The sequence below is a fragment of the Streptopelia decaocto genome (assembly GCF_964273445.1).
Source record: "Streptopelia decaocto genome assembly, chromosome: 2".
NCBI lineage: Eukaryota > Metazoa > Chordata > Aves > Columbiformes > Columbidae > Streptopelia > Streptopelia decaocto.
The window spans coordinates 95,726,936-95,742,587 of NC_138655.1; the positions used below are offsets into that span (position 1 = coordinate 95,726,936).

Below are 15,652 nucleotides of genomic sequence, written 5' to 3' on the forward strand. Positions count from 1 at the left end.
CAGATCTTACTTTGGGAGGGACCAGGTAAAGGGGTAAGAAGAGAGAGGAAATGAGAGAAATGTCACACTGACGTGAACTGTTAATCTTGGGCAGGTGTAAAGCATAGTAATGTAGAACTGGTAATGAAACTAGGAAGTGTAATACAAATATTATAAAATAATAGAATCTGGAATAGGAAAATACTTGGGAAATACTACAATTCATGTATAGTGTACAAAAGGAAGGTCCAGGCAATATAGATTAATCACCCCCCCAATTTAGGCAACAGAGATGCAAATTCATATCTTTAAAACCTTTAAAGCTAATGCAGTCACAGATGGTGGTGGTCTTAAAAGGGGAAATGTAAATTATTTACCAACAAGCTTGAAGTTAACTCACAAAAAGGAGAAAAAAATATCATTAAGCCATGGGCTACACAAATGGCACCAAACAGATGTTTGAAGACAACAGACTACTTCGTATAAGATAAGTAGGTTTGGATTAGTTCAGAATCATGACAAGACATCCAAAAGCTGTGCTTCGGGTTGTGATGATAAAGTAGACAGTCATTTTCTAAAAAGGGACATGTTTACCCAACAGAGATGACTTACCTAATTACCTATGTTAAAGTCCTACAGATATCACATTAGAACTGCATCTTAAGGAGAAATAGAAGATAATGGCTTCATTGATCCTTTTAGTGAACATTTGTCACTTTAGTAGCAGGCAGACTCTTATAGAGTGAAACCACTGTTTCAGGAACTGATGTACTCAGTGCAGGTAAATTGCATTTTGTCACAGGTTTCTTCTGGCAGAACTTTGACAGCTATGAAAACTAACTTTTCTTGATTCATTTTTTTCGAAACCACCTCTGTTTTTCATAGTATCCTCTTGATTTATAAATTGATGGAGTAGTTTCAGTATGCTGCCAACATTTTAACAATTGGTTGTTGCACCTCCAGGACAAGACCAAGACAATGTGGATTAAAAAGACTTTTAGATAAAATCTGCAAAGCTAGAATTTGGGCGAAGAAGGGGGCAAATTCTGAAGAAGAAAATTTCACATATGAACTAAAGGGAAATTGTTGAATTCAGGAAGAGAGACCGAAACTGGTTTATCTTCTCATTTTGAGTAAGAATGCTCATTCTCAACACACTGCTTTGGGATACTTCACTGTATTGACACTTCTATATTGCTGCCTTTTTTCCACCCAGCCTGATGAAGTTAATGATACAGTTTCAGCTGAGAGCTGAAAGACCTATGTGAGAAAATTTTATTGATGTGAAATGCTAGCATTATCTAAGGTATTTACACAGCATAGTGAAGGTACTAAATGCAACTTAAAAACCTAAATTGAAGAGGAATAAATGATTCTAAGAGGTTATTGGAGTTAATGCAAAAGCTCCTTACTATAGCCTGCTCCTATTCCACCATGGAAAGGGTGCTCTTTTACTCCCATAGTCCCAGTATTAAGGACACTCTTTTATGGCTAGCTTCATCTGGAAACACCAGTTCCATAAAACATAGTTATCATGGAGGTACCTTGAGCTCACTTTTAGGTATCAAACAGGATGTTTCTTAGACATAGTAGCTCAATAGAATTAAATGGTGAAAAATGGTTTGAAGATACTATAAAAAGAAGCAGCTGGCTTGTTGGAAGATCAATTACAAGCTTGTATGCTGGAGTGCACTGGGCAGTGCAAGTTTAAACATGGTTACCAGCCTCTGTTGATTCATATAAACAGTTCTTTTCAGTTAGTTCAGAGCAGCTTGGATTAGCAAGCAATGTTGCTTGGCTTTCAGTATAGAGCATGTGGCAGTTTTTGAGAAGCTTTTGGGAATAGAAGTGTAGGCTTCACAGAGCATACAAAGTCCCCGAGGACTGCATTTATTTTGTTCCAAAGTGACTGGTTACTGCCGTGTCCTGCCATCTGATCTGCTGCAGGCAAAATTACAGAAAAGGTCACCTGTAGATTGCAGAGAAAGTGTCCTGCATCAAAGTACTCAGCAACTCTCATCAGGAATTTTATCCACAGAGCAAAATACCACAGCAACAACTTATGGGATCCAACTTTTTAAATAATTTAAGTACTGTTGCTTTGTGTTCTTGTATGAGTCATATAAATACATATACACGCTTCAGTTTCTCTGTAACAGTCATGTGACTACATATTTCCTAGAAATGTCAAAGTGGCCCGTCTATGAAATGCTGAGAAAAGTCCTGTGTAAATGCCAAGTAAATCCTTATAATAAACATTAGAAGTGTTATATGGCTTTTGAATCTAAGCGTTATAAAATTGCAGCTAAAGGCAGGAATCTGAATATGGACAGATAGTTTAACTAATTAACACAAGAGAAACATGAAAATTATTTGAGCAGTATGTAGTTAAACTATGGTGTGATCTTTAGCTTGGATGAGACTGAGGGGTGACCTTATTAATGTTTACAGATATATAAAGGGTGAGTGTCATGAGGATGGAGCTAGGCTCTTCTTGCTGACAACCAATGATAGGACAAGGGGTAATGGGTACAAACTGGAACACAAAAGGTTCCACTTAAATTAGAGAAGAAACTTCTTCTCAGTAAGGGTAACAGAACACTGGAACAGGCTGCCCAGGGAGGTTGTCCTGCCTGGATGCCTTCCTGTGTAACCTCATCTAGGTGTTCCTGCTCCAGCAGGGGGATTGGACTAGATGATCTTTCGAGGTCCCTTCCAAGCCCTAACATTCTGTGATTCTGTGAATAACATAATGCTGAGTATCTCCAAGTGTTCACTGCAAGATATTTTACATTTGTTGACTGATAAGAATACCTGATTTGCGAAGTGTTTTCTAAGGTGGTCTTGCTCAGTTCTGACATCCCGTGTTTCCCTTTTCATTCCCCATCTAAGTGTTTCAGGATTAGCAAACTTGCATCATCCACACTCGTCATGTGTTTCTTACCCTGAAGAAGCTTAAAGAGTTGTCCTTGTAAATACAAAATGTGAAATGTGTAATTGATATGAATCGATCTAAGTAGTTTCACTACATTTTAGGAATCTCTATACAGGCCACGTTTCAGGGTAAATATATACAAAAAATTAACAAAATTGTAAAGTAGTAAGCATCAGAGAGATCTAATGAATCAAGATAGCACATAAAGTCACATTTTACATCTGTGTGTGAATGACAACTCTGTACTCTGTCAGACTGAGCTCTGTGTTGGAATTTCTGTTGACCTTCTAGTTACCATGAAGTTAAATGTTACTCTGCAGGGTTTGAAAAATACTGCTTTGTGTGTGTTTAATAACATACACAACTCTATGTATGTCCAGTGAAAGTGTGCACGGCTGTTATATTTTCTATGAAGTATTTTGATCTAGTATTTGGATCTACAGGTACAGCCTGGAAACTCCGAGCGACTGATGCATAGGTCTGGCAGGCAGCAGCCCTGTAACCTCTGCTGCATCCCCCTGCTGACAGTGGGGACAGGGGCAGTAAAAGGGCTTTCATTCGAGGTCCCACATGCTGCTCACTCGTCCAGAACTCTTAGCTGGATGGTTTCCCTTGGGAAGCACCGCAAGGACAGAATCTGACTTGTGATGAATGCTCACTCAGTTACTGGCCTCCTGCTACTTTTGAGACAGTTTTGTCATGAATAGTGTGCATACGTGCCAGTTGACTATGTAAATGTGATGTAACTCACACTTTATAGAAAGAAACACTGTCAATTTATTAAGCTTTAAGGTTTGAGTCTGTAAATTTCTACTTGACAGGTCTATAGCTTTTGGTACAGTTGGTAATTTACCATTACACATTTCTAAACTCATTGTAAGTGGAAAGCATTTCCAGGGTGTATTACTACTTTGCAGTAGGATAAGTTTGCACTTAGCTCATCATCAAGTTGGTTTACAAAGTGAAACTGGTGGTTTTCCACATGCATTGTGTGTAGTTAATGGCAACCTGCGTTTAAAAAAAAAAAAACCCACAATCAAACCAAACAACCGAAAACGAGAAAAAGGAAAACTTTGTAGCCTTCTAATAATTTTAAGGTGACCTTGGTAATAATTTTGTCGACGTGACATGATATAATTTGACATTTTCCAGAAGACAAGGCTTTTCTTTTCAGAGTGAAATTCCTCCTCTCCCAGCCGTCCAGTAGCTGTGGGACTCACCCGGCACCTAGCCCTTCCACCGCTGCGCTCGGCAAAGGTAACATGAATTTGCCCTTTGTGAGCCGACGGCCTGCAGTTACACGCCCGGGCGCGCCGCCGGCAGCGGCCTCGGCGGCGGGGGCACCCCCCCCGGCTCTGCCCGCGGCCACCGTTTCCTCCGATCTCCGCCCGCAGCGGCGGGGCGGGTGTGCAGGGGCACCGGTCCCAGAGTCCCACTCGCCGGCAGCCTCCTGGGCCAGCAGGCAGATGCGGGAGGGGGAGAAGAACAGCGAGGGAAGGAGGACACGAGCGCGGACCGGGGGTTCACGGCAGCTCCCCTGGCCGCCTTGCCGCGAGTTACCGTCCCCGGTGTCCCACCCGCGCCGCATCCAGGAGAAAACCGCCGCCAGGATTAACACATCGCGGCCCCAGCCGTGGGCGGCGAGGGGCAAAGGTAGGGAACCGCGGGCAGGCTCCTAAACTTAGCGTGCGGCGGCTGCGCAGGCTGCCTCCGCTGCACTCCCCGTCCCCCGCGGCCGCCAAGCCCGCCCGGGCGCTGTCGACAGCGGGAGCCGCCGCGCCCCGTAATGCCGCGCTCCGTATTGCCGCGCTCCGTGTCCCCGGACGCCCGAGGCTGTCCCTGGGGTACTGACAGGCACCTGCAAAAGCGAGAGAGGGAGCTAAGTTCGCTTCCTTCCTTGGCCGAAAGCAGGCAGGCGGGCTTCATCACCCCGCCTCAGGTTACCAGGCGGTGATTGCTGGCTTGGGGCATGTGTGTTAAATCTTCTGCAAAAGAAGTGAACTTCTCTCAGCCTTGGAATTTTTGTGTGATTCTGTGTGACTGCGAGCTTGTGAACGCAGGCTTGCTTGATGGTTTGCTCCAGGGCCAACATAGTGTGGAAATGTTACTCAGTGGGGGTTTCATCTTACATACTTACAAGTAATATGAAGCCTAATTAAGGTTTGAATTTTTTTAGATAGTATTCATTTAACCATATACTCTCTGTAACTTTAACAGGCCTTTTAAGGTATATCCCACATACCTTTTCTCTAGGTATGCTTTGCTACGTGTGAGGTGCAAATGCAACCCGACAAAAGCTTCTAATCCTTGAAGTGACTACTGCTGTGAACAACCTCATTTTTCAGATTTGAGCTTTTAATATTTGTTCTGCAACACATAAACTAGATATAGAAACAAAGTTCTCAAGTATTCACAGTCCATATTTGAAACAATTGCATTTAATATATAGAAAAAGAAATCCCAGCTAAAGCTCTTTAAAGATTTATACATTTGCGTGTTATGTTCAAGCTGCTTTAAAATTCCAGGGCCTGCCATGTGAATTCTGTATGAATCATGTCTTATTTTTAAATGAATGGAATTTCGCACTGAAAATATTCAGGGCATATTAAAGCAGTATTCATGGCCTGGCTTAGACTAACAAAATTCAGAAAGTTCAGCATGGAAGCAAAGCATTTATCTTCATTTCACCTCTGTATTCTGGGTTTCTAGACATTTCTTCTCACAATATATATAGTTATTTACTGTTTGAACCTTCCAGGTCTTTACATTTAGTGAAGTAAGTGCCAGGCAGCCAAGTTCTGCTCCCAGTTACTTCAGACTTTTATACCATGGTAACTCTATTTGTTTCAGAGCTGTTATACTGGATTTACCTGTAGCTGGATACTGAATTTGTTCAATGGCTTTTGTCATATTTTGTGATTTTTGTTAGCTCAAGCCAGGCTTTTAATACAGGATTTGTATGTTAATTTAACAAATTAACTTATTCTCCTCTTCGATAGAACTTGCAGAATTGGACACATGGATGTAAAATGTTGAGGCAAGAAATGACAATGCTGTGTGGCTAAAAGCTATAAGCCTTCATTTCTGATGACCCTTTTAGTGGAAATTCTGGTATGACATAACTAAAAGCTTTAGGGAAATTGTTTTATGTGTACACTTGCAAAGCCAAGATGAGAAGGACTTATAAAGTTAAAAAAAAAAATCTTAAAGAATTCCAGTAATGACATTCTGAAATAGACAACTTAAACATAAGAAGCTTGTATTTTCCCCTCTGGTGGCTGGACCTGAGGCTTCACAGATTTCTGCCTCCAGTTTCACCTTAGCATGAGGTGGGCGCCACCATGGTCTAGGACCTCAAGGGAAGTTACAGGAGGCCTGTAGAGATCTGCAGGGTTTAGCACAGGACTGTTTGCTAAGTCAGATTCTTGTTTTGATGCTGTTCTATGTTAATGTATCTTTAGGGGGCATTTAGGTAAAGTTTGTTTGCAGTGTAAGAACCTAGAAGACATATTTTTAATAATTTAAATCCGTAAAGGAAAAATGCCCCATCTTTTTTACTATACAGAAATTTGTTATCGAAGTATGAATAACTAGAAATGGATTGGCAAAAACTTACTTAAATATTGTCACAATACTTTTAAGTGGAAACAAATTTGAGAATGTTTATTTGAAATATCACTTTTGATAGCGGTATCCTTGCTTTGGAGAAAACATATGGTTTAAGACCTAATTTTGAATGCGAGACTCAAAGAACTGTTTGTCGTATGAAGGGGAAAATTAAGGTAAATATTCCGAATTCTCTGCTGAGCTGCAGCCTAATCTAAACATTATACAAACATAGAAAGTCTTTAATAGTGGATTCTGTCACTACATTTCTTCATGTTTCTTTTTCATTTATCATTTTTCCAAATAAATTTTAATTGATTCCTCCCATTTCAAGTTTGTAGCATGATAGATTTGCACTGATGTGCATGCATTACACAATATCAAGAGGTATCCACATACAGTAATGATTACAAACAAGCATCAAAAGTAGAGTATATCTAGGCTGAGAGGACTGAATCACTCGCTGCTTCTTCCAGTGAATGTAGCTGGCTGCAGAAGCCCATAATTTTGAAATGTGCCATTGCATAATACATTCAAATGATGTGGAAAGGTCTGAAAGCTGTGAAACTAACCATTCCTCACTAGCGGCTGTGGCCATGGTGATGCAAATTTCTTCCTTATGAGAGGCTGAAATAAAGACTGCACCCTGGTAATTGCCAGATAAAGAAATCTGGCTTGCAGGAATTACAGTAGGTGAAAGTCCACTTGATATTTTAACATGAGGAAGATTTTGCTCACATAAAGCAGGAGTGAAATTCAAGGGCATTCAGTACCTGGATATGGTATAAAGCAGGGGCATCAAACTCATTTTCATGGGGGGCCACATCAGCCGCGTGGTTGCCTTCAAAGGGCCGCATGTAATTTTAGGACTGCAGAAATGTAGGAGTAGTTACATTTATACAGTCCTAAAATTACATTTGGCCCTTTAAAGACAACCACAGGGCTGGTGTGGCCCCCGGTGAAAATGAGCTGGACACCCCTGGTGTAAAGGAACTAGAATGCTGGCACAGGAGTGATCAGAGATACTACCATTCAAAACGGGAGGTGGCTGGATATTTTCTGGGAAGGCTGCAGTCAGCTCTGCATAATTTGAGGTTTCCTTAGTTTTCTTTCCTTAGTTTTCTTTCCTTAGTTTTCTTTCCTTAGTTTTCCTTCCTTCGTTTTCCTTAGTTTTACTTCTAGAATTTCAGCCATTCTTTGTGGAGGAAGACAGTGATTTAAACTGATTGATCTTGAACAGCTGAACAGCTTGAACCTTTTTTTAGTCTTCTATACAGAATAGAAGCTTGTAGTAAATGTCATTGCTCCTTTAAACAGGACTTTTCATAGTTTAGTCTTTTTCTCATGACCATAACAGAAATAGATTATGAAATCTTCCTTGTACAAAGTAGTGTATTTACATGTGTTGATGTATTTTAGAAAACACTTGCTCAAGATTTAAGTATTTTACCAAATTATTTTTTATTGCATAAGTGTTCATCTTTGAAAAATTGGAAAGGCTCTTAGACTGTGTAAGTAGAAGACAACTTTTTTTGTCTTGTCTCTGTGCATCTAATAGTCATCTCTTGTGTCATCAAAGACAAATTATGGATGTTTCTGTACCTGAGTTTTGTAGGTGTAATATGGAGAAAATAATTACAGGGATATTCTGAAGCTTGCTCAAAAAATGAAATACTGTGTGATGCCTAGTGAATGGAAGTTATATAAATTCTTACAATGTTTATTGGAATTGTGTGTAGTTTTTAAAGTAATTCCTATAAAGTTGGGCTAAGCCTTCCTGGCTAAAATACCCAAATGCCAGAGTATTCACTTATATGCAAATCAGTACGTTAGTTATTCTCTTTATTTTGCAGACAGTATCAAGACATTATTTTACTTGATCTAATTCTAAAAATTAGATTACTTCATAAAATACTTCAGTCATGGCAATCCAAGTACAGGTCAAAATTATTGCAGGGATGTCACAGGAGGTAGAATTTGAGTATTCAGTTGCCTGAGGATGAGTGATACCACTTCTGAAATGTGGACATTTTTCTCCAGGAATAACATCACATCACTACCCACATGCATCTGTGTTCGTTGAGCTTTTCTGGGAAATTCACAGGCTAACTAGTTAATATTCAACTCTTTATTACATATCTAACAGTGTAAATACTTCATGACAAAAGAGCTCATAAACTAATTGGAGACTTTTTTCTTTGTCTCACCTTTTCCTCTCTCCCATCTTCTTTACATGTTGTAAATAAATAAATTTCTGTTAGTGGAACACTAAACTTTACCAGTTAGTCTCTCTAAGTGAAACAGTGTCCAAGATGCCAAATTTGGGCTAGATGCTCAGTTCAAGTCAGTTGTTGGATTTTTTTAATTTTTCATTTTATGACTTAGTAAAATGAAGAATAATATAGTTTGAATATCATTTAATGGCAGAACTGGAAATAGGCTATAAGACTGCTGATTCCCATACATACTATCTGGACAGTGGAAAAGAAATGGAAATTTACAACATCTTTTCTACAAGTCACTAGAAAAGAGGAGAGTAAATGGCTCAAACTGTTTATTCTCACAGGACCTTTAGTTGCTACCAGGGATAGCTTATCTGGAAATGGTTCTGATACACATTCTGTCTCCTTCGGTGGTTTTGCTGTCTATGGAACAGCAGTCTTGGTACACTTTATACCTTGACATGTTAAGCTGAAACACCAGGTTGTGATCCGTGGCAGCCAGCTGTAGGACAGAAAACCAAACATACATTGTACAAATATGCATCCAGTATAAGCTATTTCACTGATGACTTTTCACTTCCAAGCATTCTCTTCTGTGTTTGCATTTTATCATACATGTTTTGCTGGAATGAAAAATGTGACAAAATTATTTACTTCAGTTTCTGAGCGTGCCTTGCACTGTTTGTGCTTTTCAGGATTTCAGCAAAAAACAACCAAATAACTGTTACTGTTCATGTCCTGTTGTCATGGCACAGAGGTGTTAGTGAGAATTAAAGTATCCACAGGTCTGATGTATCATGTATCCTCAAGTCCGTATGTTTAGATACCTTGTAAGCAGGTTTTAAGGAAGACCTTGAAATGCAAAATTAGCTTTAAACCTGGTAATTTTTCAATGTGTCGGTTAAGATGATGCTTTTTTTAGGCCTGTGTTGAACAACTGTCTCATTTAAATCTTATGAATGGTCTAGTATACAGAGAAGGTGTGTTACTCCCAATAATTTTAAAAGGATTTAAGAACTGGTAAAAGATCTTGGTTTTGTTCATATTCTACAAAAGTTTTTGGAGTGTTTCAGATATTATTCTTTCCAGCTTTTATAAAAATAATTTTGCAAGACACTTCAAACTCTTTTTCTGGTTACAGAACCTTCGTTGTTGCAGGTATTTGTTGTACTTCTTCAGCTTACAAGAAGATGATAGCATGTGAAGTTGCAAAATAAGCGTCCCAGCTACTCCAAGTAATTTTTTTTATAAATAAACTGAAACTCTCTCGTTTTGGCAAAAATCCTGTGATTCTGTGAAATTACCCACTGCTTTTTTTTGGAACAAACCACACATAGTTGTGTGGACAAAAGTGTCTTTGTGGAATAGAACACATTCTCATGCTTTTAAAGCATTTGTTCCTGATACTCAAGATTAATACATAAAAATCAGACAGAAGTAGAGAGCACATGAGATGATGCCTATGCCTTGAATTCAGTTGAGTTTTTTAAATATAAATTGTAATGTTCTTGTTATAATAGATGGTAGTCTGTAGCGGCCTGCTAAATTGAAAGTTACATAAGAATTTTCAGCATTTTCTTGCATCTTTATGCTATCTTTGCATACTTGTAACTTAATTAAACAGTTGTCTTTCCTGCCAACATTTTTATGTTTGGTTTTAGGCCAGAAGTTAACTTTCCTGGAAACTTTTGGGAAAATCCTTTGCCTTGTTTTTATTTAACAAAAAAAAAAAAAAAAAAAAAAAAAGAAGAAGTGATATACTTTTCCCACTTGAAATATCACTGGGGAAAGGTGCTGCATAAGGATATAGTTTGACAGCTTTAGCCTGGCCATTTTTCTTTGAGTCTTTAATTACTTTGGAAATAAAAGATTGAACAAACATTTTAAAAAATCTGATGCCTGTTTCTAGTTTATTCTTAGTTGCTTTATGGTATTTGGTTTTTGAAAGACTCGGACTCTTGTTGCTACTGTGTGGAGAGGCTTGTACTGCTATACTTTTAAACTGCTGTAAATGAGAGTGAATTAACACATATTACACTTGCTGCTACCTTTGGTGGGGGTAAGGCTTCCTTGGATGCTTAGTGAGGCCTTGAGGGAAACCGTTATACCCACTATGTAAAGCAGCTTTTATTATTGATGAGAATTAGGCTTTTTGGTGGTGGATTGTGGCATTGATTACAAGATCCTTGATCACACATGAGCTCTGTAACCTGAACACTCTGGTAAGTTGGAAGAAGTAGTTGCCTCTCACCTCTCAGAAATAGGTCCTGAAATCCCAATGCTATAAATAACTGTGAGAGAGGTTATCCGATTTGCTTACCCAATTAAAGATGGAATATTCACATACCTAAAGGTTTGTACTGTTATGTGGAGGATTGTAGACTTAAATAATGTAACACAGAGGTTTTAAAACTTTATTGAAAATTTTAGTATGTCATATTATTAGATCTGTTTGTTTTACAAAACTTCCTATTTTGGTCTTGAAATGTGAACATGTATTAAACATTAAAAATTTGCTTAATTTTGACTAAGATTTGGTATAAAATATGTCATGTCCCAAAGCCTGCTCCAGTCCTTCAGCTGTTTTAAAAGAGTCTCAAATGAGGTTACTCTGAGAAAAAGCCTTTTTGCCCACAGTAAATTGCAACCTGATGCATCCCACTATTGCAGCCAGCTGGGGGAGCACACAAGTTGAGTGATTCAGTTGCAGAGAGTTTATGTGCCATTTCTGACATGCTAATGTCAGCTCAGTTTGTAAATTTAAGCCCCTATATAATCCACTCCAGGCTTTGCTGAGACGGAATACAGATACTGAAAAGCAAAGCGGCATCTAGCATTGACTATAGAAGTTAAGACTTACCAAAAACCAAATGCCATGTCTCTCATCAGAGTAGGAATTTAGTTATGTCATGGCTCTTTCACCTTTAAAATGTGTAGGTATGTAATTTTCTTTTTTCTGGTGTGCTTAAGAGGTGACTTGCCAAGGAAGAATTTGGTCTGCAGTATCCGTCAAAATGATCAGTACTACACAGGTGCTATAATACATGTGTTTTTCTCAGAAATCTGAATGCTGTTAGATTAAATCTGTTTTGTGTGTCTAATTGCATATGCAATTGTCCTTTAGAAAATGCATTCACCTTGAGTTTTCACCAAGAGTTCTGCTTGTCTTCTCAGAGCAGTTTATACTTTTAAACACTGTTAAAAAAAAAATTTAAAAAAAAATATATATGTGACCTTACTTGGCACAGACGGTCACATATCTTGGCTTTCCATCTGGTTAAGTAATTTGGTTGAAAAATGAGCTAAGCAACAGAGCCATTTTTGTCATTTTTGGAAGTGCCTTACAAAAATACTTGCTTGAAATGCTTTCACTTCACACTTCTTCACAGCTACCCTCCTGCCCAGTCCTAAACACAGCCCTCTGTCTTCACTGCATTTTGTGCCTCAGAAAAAATGAATAGCAGTCTCTGAGCTTGCATGCATAGGAAAATTCAGAAAAAAAATAGTCCAAATTAACTGCATGGACATTCTGGAATATTAATTTCAGATAACTTAAAAAGTGTATGAATTAAATCACATTCAAATCTCTTATGGATACTTTTATTTGCAGGTGGCTTTTGTTTGTTTAGCTGACTTCCAAAGTAAATTAAACAGTGGTTTAACTGATACATTTAAAAAGTTTATTCAAATGAATCTTCCTGAAGGTTCTGGCTAATAAACCCTGCTAAGTTTTGGTAGGGTGATTGATGAGGTTATGATGTCTAGTTCTCCATTCTGCTCCTCTCTTTAGGCTGCTGGACAAATTGCAGCAGAACAGCATGTGTGCTTTCTGTGCAGCCGGGGTAGTTCACACAAGGCATGTAGCGCAAATTTATGCTCAGAGAAAGCAAATACCTTGGACTGTGAACCAGGAAGTCCTGAGCTCCGGACAGATTGGTTACTGTGCAGGAGGTGAGGCCAGCAGCAAAAAGGTGGAACATCTTCAGTGTTCCCTCACATCTTCAGTCGCAGGATTTGGCAGGAATTGCGTCAGCAGCATGAGCATCTCTGGGTAAATGAGCTTTCTGTCTATGAACTGTAAAGCGGGAGTGTGCTCTCTCCTGGAAATCTGCAAAAAAGTGAAGGCATTAAGTTAAACTCTTTAGATTTTTATTAAAGTTTCTGTTTTCCTGATACTGAGAGTGTGTCTCCCAAGAAAAGTTGCAGTGGAATAAAGCAGAATGTACACAACATCTGTTGCTCCACACTGGTTCTTGTTTTGGGTATTATTGAATATTCTTGTTGAATGCAAAGTAGTTTGTTATCCTGGAGTGTTCAACTCATTGCATGTGGAGGGAGTTATTGAGCATTTGAATTTACGCTCTAAATTCATACCCTCAATTGTAGCTTCTTTGTGTAGATAAGCTGTAAGAGTCTTCTTTTCATTCATGCATCCTTTTTCATTCATGTATCCTTGAATATCTTTCCACAGTCTTCCAGCAGTACAAAAGTCTGCTTCTCATCTTGTGAACATCCCTGATGCCAAAGATACGCATCCAGTGGGGCCATCCTGCAGCAACTCTGTGCAAGAGGAAATTCTGAATGCAGTTAGTGGTGGGATAAGGGCTGCTTCCTTCACTGGAATTGTGATTAAATTCCATACAGTCTGATTTGCATCAACATATGAAATCTTTCTCATTTATGTGGTTCTGCCTAGGAATGCCGACTACTTTTCAAATTTAGTGTGTAGTAATGCATATTAAACTCCTTTATAACCTCTAAGTAGTTAAGCATTTCTGTCTTCTCCTGTAATTTAGTTGCAATAATCTGGAATTTTCCTGGTGGTAACCTGCAAAAAGCCCCAAAATATGCCCCCTTAAATATTCCTGATTCTTCCCAAACTAAATACTCCCTTTTGACTAATGAAACAGATCACATTCTTTGGCATGAGCTTTACGTCTGACCTCAGAAAAAGTCTTGAAAATGAATTCAAACAGTTTAGAACAGTTGGCAACAGCTTTTTCTGGAAAGTGCTACTAGGTATTAGTTTCTGCTTTCTTTTGGGGATACCTGGTTTTGTGCCTTGGGTTCTTCTGTCAAGGCTAGTGTAAGTATTGTTTATAGACTTGTAAACATTTATATTTTGTCTTTTGCTCATAAATGAAATGTTTCATCTTTACAGTATATTGGAACTTTAGAAAAAAATGTTAATGCATTTTTTCTCCTACTTGCATTTTGCTTCTGCCTTGGTAGAGGTGAGAACTGGTCCATTTTGCCCTTCCGTGTTGCATTTTATTCTGGCAAATACTCTGTAATATCTAAGTTTGTATGCCTTTGTTTATGCCAACTGGCATTTCCATATATATTTGAAAAAGTCCAAGAAAACTCAAGTGTTTCAGGATACTTTAAAAAGGAAATGTGTGGGTTATTTTAAAAATGAGTTAAGTTGTTTATCTATAGCTGATGACGAGAGAGGTGAAGGGACAAATGTTGCATGTACAGTTATTGTACATTCAAATGGCAATAGATTTCCAAATGCTTCCAGTGTACAATAAGATGAGGATGGGAATTAAAAAAATAGATAAAGTAAAATGATTGGTTTTATTTAGTAAATAGTAATCAACTAGAAAAAAAACCCAAACAAACCACAAAACAGAAAAAGAGAAATAAAATGTTTGGGTTTATTTAGTAGATAGTAAAGAACTAGGAAGAGAATTCCTATTTCTTTACTACAAAGGTGGTATTGTCCCAGTAGGACCACTGGGTTATATTATCAATTAAACTGTCAGAAGAAAAAGAATAATGCAAAACGGTCTCTGTGGAGTGGAAGGATGCAGAAATCATAAACCCCACTAAAACCCAGGAAAGTGTCACATCTGCCTGGGTGTTCCTCCATCACAGTGGGCGCTGCTTACAGAGAGTGAGGGTGCGGGTCTCTCCCTGGTCGCCTCATGATGTGGAGCTCCTCTCCTCCCCCCCTCCCTCCCCAACTCCCTCCCTCCTTCCCTCCTTCCCTCCCTCCCTCCCTCCCTCCCTCCCTCCCTCCCTCCCTCCCTCCCTCCCTCCCTCCCTCCCTCCCTCCCTCCCTCCCTCCCTTCTTTCTTTCCTTCCTTCCTTCCTTCCTTCCTTCCTTCCTTCCTTCCTTCCTTCCTTCCTTCCTTCCTTCCTTCCTTCCTTCCTTCCTTCCTTCCTTCCTTCCTTCCTTCCTTCCTTCCTTCCTTCCTTCCTTCCTTCCTTCCTTCCTTCCTTCCTTCCTTCCTTCCTTCCTTCCTTCCTTCCTTCCTTCCTTCCTTCCTTCCTTCCTTCCTTCCTTCCTTCCTTCCTTCCTTCCTTCCTTCCTTCCTTCCTTCCTTCCTTCCTTCCTTCCCTCCCTCCCTCCCTCCCTCCCTCCCTCCCTTCTTCCTTCCCTTCCTTCCCTTCCTTCCCTTCCTTCCCTTCCCTCCCTCTCTCTCTCTGCTGGGGCCTTGGGGGAATCACCATCCTCCTCGATTTGTCAGTGTAGGATTAAGGCTCTGATCAGCTCTCAGACCTCACAGGTCATCTGCCTACACTGGTGCTATTCTGGCAAAAGTGAGAAACCAGAACCATTTCTTTTTGGGGGGGGGGTGCAATATAAAATTGGAACTATGCCCTGAGCGTGTGGCTGGATGTGATGCTGTCTGGTACAACTGCAGCTCCTGCGGAAAGAATTGGATTTCTGTTGCATTTCTGTACCTATTCATACATTTCCTCTGCTTCTGGGGCAGGAGAAATCCAGTAACCTGGTTTGATGGAAAACTCTTTTCTTTTTCGGAGGCTGTCAGAAGACTGACTAAGTTTTCTGTCAGATGAGCTTGCTGGAGTGTCTTGCTTTGTGGCTGCAGAGTTATTAGGTCTGGTGGAGAGGAAGATAAGGAAGGGAGGGCAAAGGGGAAGGAGGCAAACAGGAGGT

The 15,652-nt window shown here is 39.5% G+C and overlaps 1 protein-coding gene across 2 annotated transcripts in view; it reads left to right on the top strand.

The window, feature by feature from the left end:
* Nucleotides 1-3,695: 3,695 nt before the first annotated feature.
* The window catches only part of RNF144B (ring finger protein 144B), a 97,999-nt gene continuing 86,042 nt past the window's right edge, over nt 3,696-15,652 (top strand). Inside the window, exons 1-2 of one of the 2 annotated variants that reach the window (XM_082046893.1) lie at nt 3,696-4,171; nt 4,309-4,567. The gene's annotated coding sequence lies outside the window, so the exon portion shown is untranslated. Of the gene's footprint in view, nt 4,568-15,652 lie in introns of both variants that reach the window. The other variant, XM_082046891.1, reaches the window with a different exon arrangement.